Source organism: Parasteatoda tepidariorum, chromosome 8, assembly GCF_982258835.1.
Source record: "Parasteatoda tepidariorum strain Cologne lab strain chromosome 8, Ptep-v5.0, whole genome shotgun sequence".
Taxonomy (NCBI): domain Eukaryota; kingdom Metazoa; phylum Arthropoda; class Arachnida; order Araneae; family Theridiidae; genus Parasteatoda; species Parasteatoda tepidariorum.
Genome location: NC_141762.1, coordinates 30,874,344 through 30,887,288, shown reverse-complemented (window position 1 = coordinate 30,887,288; position 12,945 = coordinate 30,874,344). Strand labels below are relative to the sequence as shown.

General features: G+C 30.6%; 1 long non-coding RNA gene across 1 annotated transcript in view; it reads right to left on the bottom strand.

The window, feature by feature from the left end:
- Positions 1–1,517: 1,517 nt before the first annotated feature.
- LOC147806041 (uncharacterized) overlaps positions 1,518–12,945 on the bottom strand; it is a 106,078-nt gene continuing 94,650 nt past the window's right edge. Inside the window, exons 2-3 of the long non-coding RNA XR_015428694.1 lie at positions 2,862–3,390; positions 1,518–1,929 (exon numbers count right to left, since the gene is read on the bottom strand). This is a non-coding gene — a long non-coding RNA (uncharacterized LOC147806041). The remainder of the gene's footprint in view (positions 1,930–2,861; positions 3,391–12,945) is intronic.

Genomic DNA, 12,945 nt, shown 5'->3' with positions numbered 1-12,945 from the left:
TGTGAGTTATGCATAAGAAAAATCTGCATAATGCCAATGATTTCCATATACTAAAAACAGGATATTTAAATATATATTTCTGTTGCTTATATTATTTTTTTTATTAATAACTTATTAAATATGGTTGACATAAACTGTGTCGTATTTTATTGCTACACCATAAAAATATATATCCATTTGCTAATGAAAAAAAGGAAGCTAAGTTAGGAGTAAGTTAGATATGCTTTTCTCGTGTTTTCTGGGACTATGCACAAATAAAACGATCAAAGATTGCGAAAAACACTGATATATGAAAAAAAAACAAGCAAAATTTCTGCATTTGTTTTGAAATTCAAACATAGAAATTATTCATGCGATAAAATAACCGCATGAAACGAAGTTATACAGAATTAAATCTGATGGTGTTACAACCAATAGAATTACATTTCCGCATTAATATATAGTTTTTAATGTGTAAGTAATGTTTGATTGTAATAATTGTCTCACTAAAATTTTAACTGGTAAGATAAATAGAATATCTATTATATAACAATGCAGTTGTTTCAAGCGTTGGCGTGTACTATATGGGAATTTGGATAGAAAAGAATTCAGATGAAGCAAAAATTATTTAAGATTTTTAAATCGTCAACATTTGATCAGATTAAAAAAAAAAATTTAAATATCGGAAAATTCGATCCGAAAATTCTTTTCTTTTTTTTGTTTTTGATTTTTGTTTTTTAACAAGTTATTTAACAACCACTAATGTAATTTCATTTATAAAACTTATTCTCTGAGAATAAAAATTTCAATAAATTATAAAAATAACTTAAAATATCCCTTTCTCTAGATTATAAAAAAATATTAATAAATTAACGAAAGGGGGAATATATATATCTTTCAGAATAGCATGATAAATTGCCTCTACATTTGTTAAATCTACAATATGACAATGTGATTGCTGCTGCAACTTCTTCAAGCTGCTTTAATGAAAAACAACCAATCTGAACTGATTTAAAAAAAAGAAGAAAAATTTTTTTTCTCCTTTTCATTCAAGGAAAAACACTGTTTTAGCATTCCGCACTTCATTATTGATAATGTATTCCAAATTGCAGCAAAATAAGCATCTTTTAGTAAATTGTATTCATCTGCTTGTTACAAAGCATGCATTTTTTTAAAAAAAAATGTGCTAAGACTTTTTTTAAAATATTAATTTCAATTTCAGTAGAAAAAGGCGGGGAATACATAATTACATTTGTATAATGAACAAATTTTTATATTATGCATAATTTTTTTTTATTTTTAGTAATCGGTAGATACTAATGGATATCGATCCCAAATCCCAAAGTTGAAAAACATTTGCTTGGAACTGCACCAAGCAAACAAAATGTCGACTTTGTACGTAAATAAAAGTTACCATCCTAGACTGATACGAAAATTTCGTCAAAAGATCGTACACTTCATCGCATCAATGTTCTAGCTAAAGAATACTCGCAAAATTAAAGTACTTGAATTTAATCTTCTGAATGAAAGCTATTTTCCCCTCCCCCAAAAGTAAGCATTTCTGCACTAAACCTGTACCAAGACTTTACTGTAGCTAATATGCTCATAAAGGTTTCGCAATGAGGATTTCACGGAGAAAAAAACCAGCTCATCTGTTCGTTACAAAACATGCAATTTTCGGAAATGGCTTTAGAATTTCTGCAAAAAAGTAACTTTCATATTTCAAGCTACAAAGGTACAATATAGATAATTTAGTTAAATTTGTATCATTGTATCATCGAAAAACTGGGTTTTTTCTAGTTATAATAATTAGTAGTGCATGCGTTTATTGTTCCAAAATTATACGACAAACTGCACAAAATATGCATAATTTCTACTCATACCCACAATGAAAATTGCATTTCAGACTGATCTAATATTTGCTGCAAAACACCAAACCATTGTTCTTTGCTAAAAATAGAAATGAAACTTATTTTAATTTCATTTAAAAAAGAACTCTCCAAGGACTGAAATATTTTGAAAAGATTCTTTCTATTTGTAATTAAAAGCCATATGGGCCAGAAGTTTAAAAATGATTCTTTTAAGCATCCCTAATCTCTCTCTTGCTCCACATGGGCACACACGGGGGAACATATATATCTCGACAAGACAAATATCGCCATCTAGTTGGTCCGATCATCCTCATCTCATTAGGAGGGAAGGTCTAAGAGTTTTCCAATTAAAATTGGAAGTACTTATCTCTCTCGCTCTTCCACCGAGGAGCAAGAAGGAAAAGACAAAAGACATTAACAACGGAACACGGAAAGTGAATCAAAATAGGAGACGTTTCTTGTTTCGGGGTCCTCGGAAAAGAGCAATCTCACCGTTCGGGAAAGCTCTTAAGCATCTTCTGGTCTCATTTCCGACTCACGAATCCATCCAGAGCATCTCAGAAATAGATACAAGACTACTTAAACAGTTTCCAATTTCCTGTACTGTAAGAGTTGGGCTGCAGGAGGGGGTTGAAGAACTGGAAGAAAAGGGGCTTTATTGCTCACTGCTTTAAACATTACTCATTGGCGGTTCTTCATTAGGACGGGAAGGGGAATGGGAAGATATTTTGTTCTGGGATTTGGTGGCAGGGATGCTTAGAACTAAAAATGAATTTTGCTCTGCTTGAGATTAAATCTCATATCTCAACAAGGGGAATGAGAAAGGTTCCATATAAAATTAGAATTTCTTTTTTTAATTAAGATTTCTTTGCGAGTTGAGCAGTACTGATAGAGCTTATCAAAATTGTTTGAAATAATACGGATCTAGTTTAGCTTATGGTTGCTTTTCGAAGGCTCTACCGTCATATTAACTAATCTTTTCAACGGCTAATATGTAATTTTCATATTTACCTAGAGTTAGCTTCGATTATTGGTGACTGTTAGGTTAGGTTTCGTCCATCTTTAATCTGCACCCTCTAAACTAAATACAAAAATATGCAAAATGTTTATTTGCAGGAAAGCTGCAACAGTTTTGAATGAAAAGTGTTTTTGATCTGTTTTTTTTAAAAAGTTCATTATTTGGATCATGGTGGCTCATGGAATACAGTGCTCACCTCCCAATCAGGTGACCCAGGGTTGAATCCTAGTGATGTCTAATCAATATGAATTCTGCACCCAGCTTGCACCGACCACAGTGTTGACATAAAATATCTCTAGTGGTAGACGGATCGTGGTTTAGAGTCTTTTTTGCTATCGGGGTAAGCATGGGAAATTTTCGTGGTTTTTCTCTCCATGTTCCAACAAGAAGTCCTCCATGAAGGCTAGTTTCTCCTAATGTTTGATCCAGGATTTCCCTCGCCTTCTGGGTTGGGTTCAAAATTGCAAGGCTATACTGGGTTGAACATTCATAGTTGTAACAGGGTCGGCTATTCAACGCCGTCTATAAAATAAAATAATTTATAACTTATTCCAACTCTGCATTACTTAAACTCATTAAAAATATGCAAGAGTCTTAAAGTTATTTATTGGCTTTTATGATTAGTGATTATTAAAACATTTTGACAAATTAGTTATTTAAAAAAATAAATATTTTTATTTACTTAAGATATTTGCCCGTTATAAAATATATACATTGATTCTTCGGTTTGGTTTGACTCTTCACACATAAATATTTAATAATTATTTTAATTAATTTTCAACACATATCCAATAGCCCGATAAAATATCTAATTGCGGGATAAAAGAATAACGATTTACATAATTGCTGTTTTGTGTACAGTATGTGTTGGCGTGCTATTTGAGTACATTTAACATGAATTATTTTAATTTAAACAGTCGCCAAATTTGATGATAAAAGCGTTGATAAAACCACTACAAAATTATCTAAACAGATTCTAGTCGCCTTTTTTAATGCTTAACGGCTGGTTCTGCCTCGAGTATTGTTTAAAATTATAGCCTATCTTTCAGTTTAAACCACTTATTATGATTTTTTTTTAATTATCCTTGTTAAAAGAACATCGAATAACAGACATATTTTGATAAAAGTAACGTAGAAAACTCATTTCAAATGTAAACATTAGTAAATTTATCTAACTCTGAAAGATTTTCTTCATCAATGTGTTTTTTTTAAACATTATGTATGATGACGCAGGATTGAATAAATAAAATGTGAATTATTTTTAATTCTAAAATGTCTCCAAATTTAGCAACAGAAAGCGTTGTTTGATTAAACCACTACAGAATGACGTAAAAAGGTTATCTCAGCCTTGATAATGCATAAAGATTAGTCGTGCCATTAGCATAGTTCAAAAGTACGACATTTTTTCTCGTTTTAGATACTCGGGTTGTAATTTTTACCCTTCTAAATAATGTACTGATGCGTAGTGATTTTTTTCCCAATGTACTACTAACTAAACAGGTTTGAAGAAGCTTTTAGGTTGTGATGTACCGTGCTTCTCGCCAGATGGCGATACACGAAATTTTCCTTGTGTATCATTCCTTTCGCCAGGTGGCGATAGAAGAAACTTACAAGCTTTTTGTAATTCTGCAACTGGCAACACAAGACTGAACTCTTCTCATAACTTGCAACCGCTGGCTAGTCAACCAGTCGTTTTTATTCTCCCGTCCAGTGTGGACGTACTCTGCAATATTCCGCAGCACTTTGCTGCTTTTCGCTGATTCGCCAAGTTCGGACTTAGTCTACTCGACTATCTTTAATAATTTTATTTTTATCCTAGAATCATGTAACTTTTTTTTTTAACTAACTTAATATTTACTTTATTTATTATTTCTTTATAATAAACTGTGATGTTAAATTTAAATGTTAACTTTCTTTCTTGCTTAATAATTGAGTTAGCTTAACACCACAAGGTTTTTAAAACTTACTAAAAGTTACATCTGAACACTTTGAGCTATCATCATTGACTCGAACATTGACCGTAACTTTTTATAAAAATTTTTCTTTCTTTTCGTTGAAATGAGCCTTTTAAAAAATATACTCTTGAGAAGTATGCTAATAATAATTGATAACGATAAAAATATAATTCATAACTATAAAAACTTATTCGATAATTGCTACTGTGCGTAATTGCATATTCTAACTTCATTGCAGGAACATGCCCGTTTAATTCTTATTTGTTTCTTGGTGTTCCGAGCGATTTATGCTTACAAATATTGAAGCTTCATATACTTATTAACTACTTCTCCAATATTAAATACTTAAAACAAACTAGCCGAAAAGCGGTAAAGGAGACAAATTTTGAAGTTAAATAATAATCAGACACTATTTACTTTGATGAAAAATACTATGAGGAACAATAATGGTGTTAAATTACTCAAAGAAAATGGAAGGATTCGATTTGTAACATCCTGAAATCTCCAACATCCATCGCAGCTGCCGCGCTTAGCAAGCGGTACCTCATTGGTATATACTAAATAACAGTGCTTTGTGCACTTTGTGTAAAATGGATTTAGCAATGAATGGAGTTCATTTGCTAAAATGCTCTTCGTCAAAAGAAGAAAGCCTATAGAGTCGATAATGGCGGGCAAAAGAGTTGGTACAGTTGACATCCAAAGACTGAATTCATTTTATATTTAATTTTATTTTAAGTTAGTTTACCAGTTTTGATGTAGTTGTTGCTATGAAGTTAATTTCTGCTTTGCACTTTTTATGCGCCATGCATCTTAGATAATTAAGTTCTTTAGCAATAAACGTAGCTGCCAAAAGTATTTCAAAAAGTCTTTTGAACAAATATTATAAAATAACAGTGTTTAAAGTTAGTACTAAGTATCTATTAGCTATTTCAAATATTTTTGTTCTTGATTTTAATTGCATGCCTTGACTGTGTATGGCTGCACATAAAAATCATTAAAAATGTACACTCAAATATTTGTATGTTCTAGACATAGTTTATTTTTAGCAGTTTAGGAATTGTAAAACGTTTTCACAGTCATAGTTTATGTTTAGCAGTTTAGGAAACGCAGCAGCAATAATCATCATTTTACAATAATATTTATAAAGTAATTTCACACGACTATTTTAAAAGATAAACAAATGAATAAGTAAATAAATAAATAGATAAAAAGTTTTTTGTTTTTATTACTTCGCGCAATTTAGTATTTTATTATTTTAAAAAGAAAATTATTGAATAAGTATAGTGAGCATTTAAACAATTTTGAAAGTACACTTTTGATTACATAATTAAAACAGCGGTTAGGTGATTTTAAAGTGGATGAAGTTCAAAAAGTAAGTTGGTCAGCCAAATGTAGTAATTTTGGAACATTTCAGAAACATTGTTTTGATTAAAGATTAGAGCAGGTGTAAGGTCATTCAATAGTAAATAAAATCCAAAAAAAAAAAACGTATTGTCAGCCAAATAAAACAATTATAACAAACTTGGAACATTTCGGAAACATTGTTTTATTGGAATGATTAAAGCATCTGAGTAAGACTAGGCGATTTGAAAGTAAATGAAATTCAAAAAGTGTAAGGCTTATTATAATTTCAGGACAAAGTTGAAGTTAGTTTAGATAACTGTCGAAACATGCACTTAAAATTGTGACTTTTTAATAAGTTCAAAAACAATAATATTTATAAAATAAGTTTAAAGAATATTTCTAGTTCAAATATTCTTATAATTATAGCAACAATGAAAAAATTTAAAAAAAATTATGATCGTCGAAAGTCTATCACAGGTTACCTATTGGCAAAATGGTTGTTGTCTAATTTTTTTCTAGTTCACGTTCTTTTGCTTTAGCTTCAGCTTCTTCAGCATCGGTAAGTTTAAGCCTTGGCATCGTTTCTTTTCTTGCTTCAACTCTAACCTTTGGGACTGTATCAATCAGTTTGGGACGCTCTTTATTTGTGATATTCACCTGAATTAGTATTGAAACAATCCAGTTTGAACTGTAGGTTAGAGTTTCTGATTCTTAATTAAAACAATGAAAGCAAGAATATCATTCAAATGATGAAATTCTCTTTTATTCACAACTCAAGAAGTATTTATGGGATCTCTCTGGTCCCATATCTCAAAAGGAAACTCACCAACTTAATAAATAACAATATTAAAAGTGAAAAAAAAAGAGTTCTAAAAAAATTATCAAACAGCAGCGGTCGCCATAGCAACGCATGCGCACTGTTTACTATTACTCTTAAACACAGTTGAAAAGTGTAATGATGTCCAAATAAGGTGCGCACGCCATCATACCCAAAACAACACCTATTTTGACAATGGGTAAAAAAACATCACTTTTAGTGTAATTTCATTTGATTTCCATTAATGAAATATACATTATAGATTGAATGAATTAATAATTTACGTGTAAATATCGTTAACATATATTAATTTCATGCTGATTATGTTTCGATCTTATGTGTTTATTAATAATTATGCTATGGAAATTGTCTAATGAAAAGCAATTCTGAGATTAATTGGGTATTTATAACTAGAGAAGAAATGAAGTTATTTTCCTAACCATGATTTGAGTCACATTTAAGTGAATAACTGTCACGCGTATGTGTCGAACACTTTTAGTTTCTGGATCGATGATTGCCAGAAACTAATAGTTAGAAAGAAAGTTAGTCAAAAAAAAGCATTTATTAAAAATACAGGAACTCTGACTTGAAGCGATTAAGCGTTTAATAAAGATAAGTTTTTTTTCCAGTTAAACTTCAAACTAAAACTGTATTTTTAGCATTATAGAAACTATTATAAATAAACTCCTACAATTTCCAAAGCTAAAGAAAATACAGCATATATTTATATATAAAGAAAGCACTTTCCCCAAAATCTAAAGCTCAATTCCAGTGATTGACTGTAAGAATTTCACGGTAACGACTCCAGTCGTCAGAGCTTCTGTCAACTGAAGAAGAAAAATCAGAAAATATAGCGAAAAGCAATAGATTCAACATCGCGTTTTGCTAGGTGGAACTGATGACCATTTCTCCAACACACGCATGCAAAAACGTCTAAGATTAAATAACAGCAGGGGGTCTTTCTTTTTTTCCAACTTTACCACCCACAACTTATGATTTTTTTTGTTGTTGGTTTTTTTTTCAATTTTATTTTGTAATCGTAAAGGAAAACGATCTAGAATCCATTTTAGGGGAGTTAGGAGTAAACGGGAGTGCATAAAACTTGGATAAGGAAAATATTTTAATGGTTTTATTTTGGGGTGAGAAAAATTGGAGTCATGAGAAGCACTTTCTTTTCTCTTTAGCCTAGGATGAAAGGGTGATTTTTTTTTCCGAAAGCAAACCGCAATGTATGGAGTGCATTTACCTTAAAGTCTTATAAATTCTTTTCGTGAAACACTATAGCTGATAAAAATATCGCATTTCACATTCCACATTTCACAAACAATTGAACTTTCGCATGCTATCTAAATATTTATTTTTTTTATTCTCGGCGATTGAATTTAAGAAATAGGGTTTTTCGTCAGAGGATAGGTTATCTATTTTCACCTTGATGCTATCTAAATTTAAATCTTGCATACTATCTATATATTTATTTCTCACTCCATGCGATTTAGAAATAGGGTTCTCCGTTAGAGGATATGATGTTGTATATTTTTGTCTATTTAGCGTACTATCTAAATATTTATTTTCTGATCAGAAAAATTTAATTCTAGAAAAAGTTGCTATCTTGCCTATTTTTGAACTCTCGCATTTTGAATTCAAGAAATACGTTTTTTAGTCAAATGATAGGTTTTTGCACTTTTTCACATATTAAACATGCTATCTAAATATTTATTATCTGTTCCCAAAAATGAAATTCCAGAACTATTTTTTTTTCCTGGCTCATGAACTTTACATGTTCTTTTATTTTATAAATTTTCTGTAGGTAATGTATTTTTCCTACTAAGGATAAGTTGATGTCCTTTTGTTATCTCTTTTTCATCATATTTTCGAAGTATTTAAATATTATTTCCCTTTTGAACCATTGAGTTCAAAAAAATCTATTATTTCATTAAAAAGTAGATTGTTATAGATCACACTAGTTACATGAATCTCATTTATTTTTTTATCTTCGACAATCGAATTTAATTATTTTCAGCTAGAGAATAAAGTTTTGTCTATTTTAATATATTTTGTCAGGTATCCAAATATTTCTCTTTTATTCATGACAAGTGAGTTCAAGAAATAAGTTTTATCATCAAAGAATAGGTTGTTGCTTTTTTTTATTTTGCATCTTTTTAAATATTTCATTTGTTCTCGATGGTTGAATTCAAGACTTAGCTTTTTTTGTTAGAGGTTAACTTTCATCTATGTGTAATTTATTATTATATCATGAAAAATATTGATTTAAAATGTTTAAGTATTCTCTAAAAGTGGTACACATTAAGCGCTAGTATTTGACGGGGACAATTTTCTAAATAAAAAAAAACGCTGCCATTTCAATAGAATGAAAATTAAAAAAATAAGTAACAAGTTATGCTACGAAAGAATATCGACATTATAACGGACTACTGTTTTCACAGTTTTATTGAACTACTTCCCAAAGAAGGAGTTTTTTTAAATTTATTTTTTAGTAAACATTTTTGATTAAGTTTTAATTCATCTAAACAAGCTACATTTTTGTAGTCTTCATTATCGGTAATTTTTTTGTTGTTGATTTTTCGAGGATTAATTTTTGAATCAAAGGATGACGTCCTTATGGTTATCTATAAACCAATTATTAGTAAACAAATTATGCATTAGAAAAATTTTGACTAAGACAAAATATGCATTAGAAAATTTTTGAATAAGACTAAGTTTTTTTTTTTATTTTCTTAAACGTAAATTTATTTCTGTATACTTCCTTGGTTTTCTTTGACGTAAGCTCATTGCGGTTTTCTCTTATGGCATATATTTTCTCACAAGAATGTCAACTACTTTTTTTTGGGATAAATTTATAAAAAAGAGCGTTTTTTTATAATACAAATCTTAAAAGTTTGCGACAAAAAAGTTACATAATAGAAATCAATGTCCTCCCTATTAAGAGAAAAGTTTTTAGCTGATTAATAAATCATATGAATACATCTACTTCCTTATAATTCAGTTCATTACGATTTACTTCTTGGTAGCCATTCTTGTTTAATAGTCATATCTATCTTTTTTTATGCTGTATTTTTTTTTCAAAAGTGTCGCATTAATTTTAGGAGATAAATTTTTAAATTACAAAACGGTGTTATTTCGATGGTAGTAAAAAATTATAAAATTTGTCTAAAAATGTACTAGAAAAAATTCCAACCACATAAAGAGCGAAGTTTTTGACTGATTTCCTCATTTACTTCCTTAAACTTAAGTTCTCTTTTGTATGCTTCATGCACTTTGTTTAATGCCTTAGTAATTCATTTTCCAAGAGAGTGCCACCTAACTTTTTTATGGGCTAAATGTTTGAATTAAAAAATAAGACTGGGCTATATGTTCGAATTAAAAAATATTTCGGTAGAATAAAATTGAAAAACAATTTTCGCAATAGAAATAATCACAGATCTATGAAAGGCTCAATTTTTGGCTAATTTCCAGTGTTGTTATAAACACAGACTGATTTCGACACTAACTTCTTTCAATAAAAGCTCATTTTTATTAATCTTTAGTTGCGAGTCGTGAGGTGGCACGGGTTCCAATTCCAGCGATGACTAAAATTCAAATTCCACACCCGACTCACACTGACAGAAGTGTTGCCGTAAAAATATCCTCAGTGCTAGACGGATCGTTGAAATATTGTTGCTGTCAGACTAACCGTGGGTGGTTTTCAAAGTTTTCTTTTCCATGTAACGAACATCCAAAATGGTCTCCATGAAGTCAAATTTCTCCCAATACTGGACGCTGGAGCTACAAAATGACAAGGCTATGGAGTTAAACATTGGTAGTCGTAATCTCCTAATTGAGTAGGCTATTCAACGACGGTACTAAAGTAAAATAAAATCTTTAGTTGTGAGTTGAAGAGCATATAGAGGGTTTGCTTCTCAGGGAGGTGACCCAGGTTCGAAACGCAGCAGCATCTGGTTGATGCGAATGATGTTCCAGACTCGCACCGACTACAATACTGACGTTAAATGTCCTCAGTGGTTGATGGATCATGGTCTATAATCCTCTTGCAGTCGGGTTAACCGTGCGTCTCTCCATGTAACGCAAATGCGAATTAGTTCCATGAAAAAGTTCGCTACTAGTTTGTCCTGAAGATGGATCCAAGAATCCTCTTGTCTTTTGGGTTAGATTTAGAATTACAAGGCAATGAGTAGAAAATTGATAATCATGAACTCAGAATTGGGTCGGCTGCTCAACGTCGGTTATAAAATAAAATATTTAGCTGTCCTTTGTGTTTAATATAGATTTTCTTGAAATTAAGTTCATTTTTGTTTCTTCTCCTACGGTCATTTTTTTCTCTCCAAGAGTGCAAACTACTAACTACATAAAGATACTACATAATGGAAAAAATTATAGCCATGTAAATAGGTAATATTTCTATATCTTATTTCCATGTTTGTTTTGTTTTTTATTATTTACTTCCTTGAAAGGTATTCCTGTTCAAAATGTTCATTCTTCAACAAAGTTCATTTCTGTTTTCTACCTTGGCAGTCTTTTTTTCCCCCCACCAAGAGTGCCACCTAATAATATCAAGTACAAAGGACGATTCAATTTGCAGAAGGAAATTGTTGCGATCCATTGTCTGGCAGTGTGCAGGGAGAGAAATAATTTCCATTTATCATTCTAATGCTAAAGTCAAAGAGCAGAAAATTGAAAATGAAGGCGCAATTATATACTTTATTCGGGTGACCTTCAACGCCGATTGTGAGAGACAATTCATCATCGCCATGTATAATAATAAGTTTGGGGAAAGTGATTTTCCAGGGGGAGTCTTCATTGGAAAATCACTATGCCGGAGTCTAACACAGGTGAAAAATAGAATATTTTGAGCTCATATTGAATATTAATATTCAGAACTTTATGGTGAATTGCATTTACCTTTACTCCCTTGTGGTTAAGTGATGAATCGGGATTATTTATACTGCAAATTAGTTTTAGTGACTCAAATAGAATATTGCTGTGACAAACAAAGGAATCAATTATGTTCATTATAGAAGTAATAATAGTGAAAGAAGAGTTGTTTTTCTCCAATTGTACGTCAATTAAAAATTGCGTTGTTGTTTAATGTTTAATGTTAAATAAAAACAAATAAATATTTGATTGTAGTGTATTCAAGAGTATATAAATAACGACAATTGCAAAAAGTTGAATTAATTATATGTTTAGAACATGCTCAATATGTTATTGAAAATGATATATACATATATATATATATATATATATATATATATATATATAATACAAAAATTAAATACTTTTGTATTAATAAAAGAATTAAAACTCTTTCGTTTTCATGAAATGTCTTTGTTAAAGAATAAGCGTAGAGAGATTCTATTTTGGAAATTCAAGGCTGAAAACATACCATTGAAATATAAATAGATTTATATTTCAAAGGAAGAGTTATTTTTAGAATCGTTCCCTCTTTCACTTCCATATAAGGAAGCAGTAAATGATTTCCCTTAATGCGTAAGGTTACAAGGAATGTACGAAGTGTGCCTTTTTACCTCAAATCTGTGTTGGTATAAAACGTAAGAACACTAATTTTTGCGTGTCCTATTCATCTTGATGTGATCCTGATAAGCTGTTCCGGAATTGCCAGAAGTCTTGTCCATTCCCCTCCCGTAGGGAGTGTGGATGTGAACTGTTATCAATACCAGCCTACATTTAAATAAACCTGTTTAGAACGTCTGATGGCTTACGACTGCATTATTTCAAGCTAAATACAACACTGATAACAGGGTTGTAGTCCTGTTATTACATATATATATATATACATGTTGTCATCTTTCTGGTAGAAGCAATTACTCCAAGCGCTTTATTTGTTCTTTGTTGGCGGAAAACTGGTCTAGGTGATTTTGCCTTCTAATTTGAAGTAAAGGTTTTTTACTGTCTAAACTTTTTCTAGAAATAGGAAAATTGTTG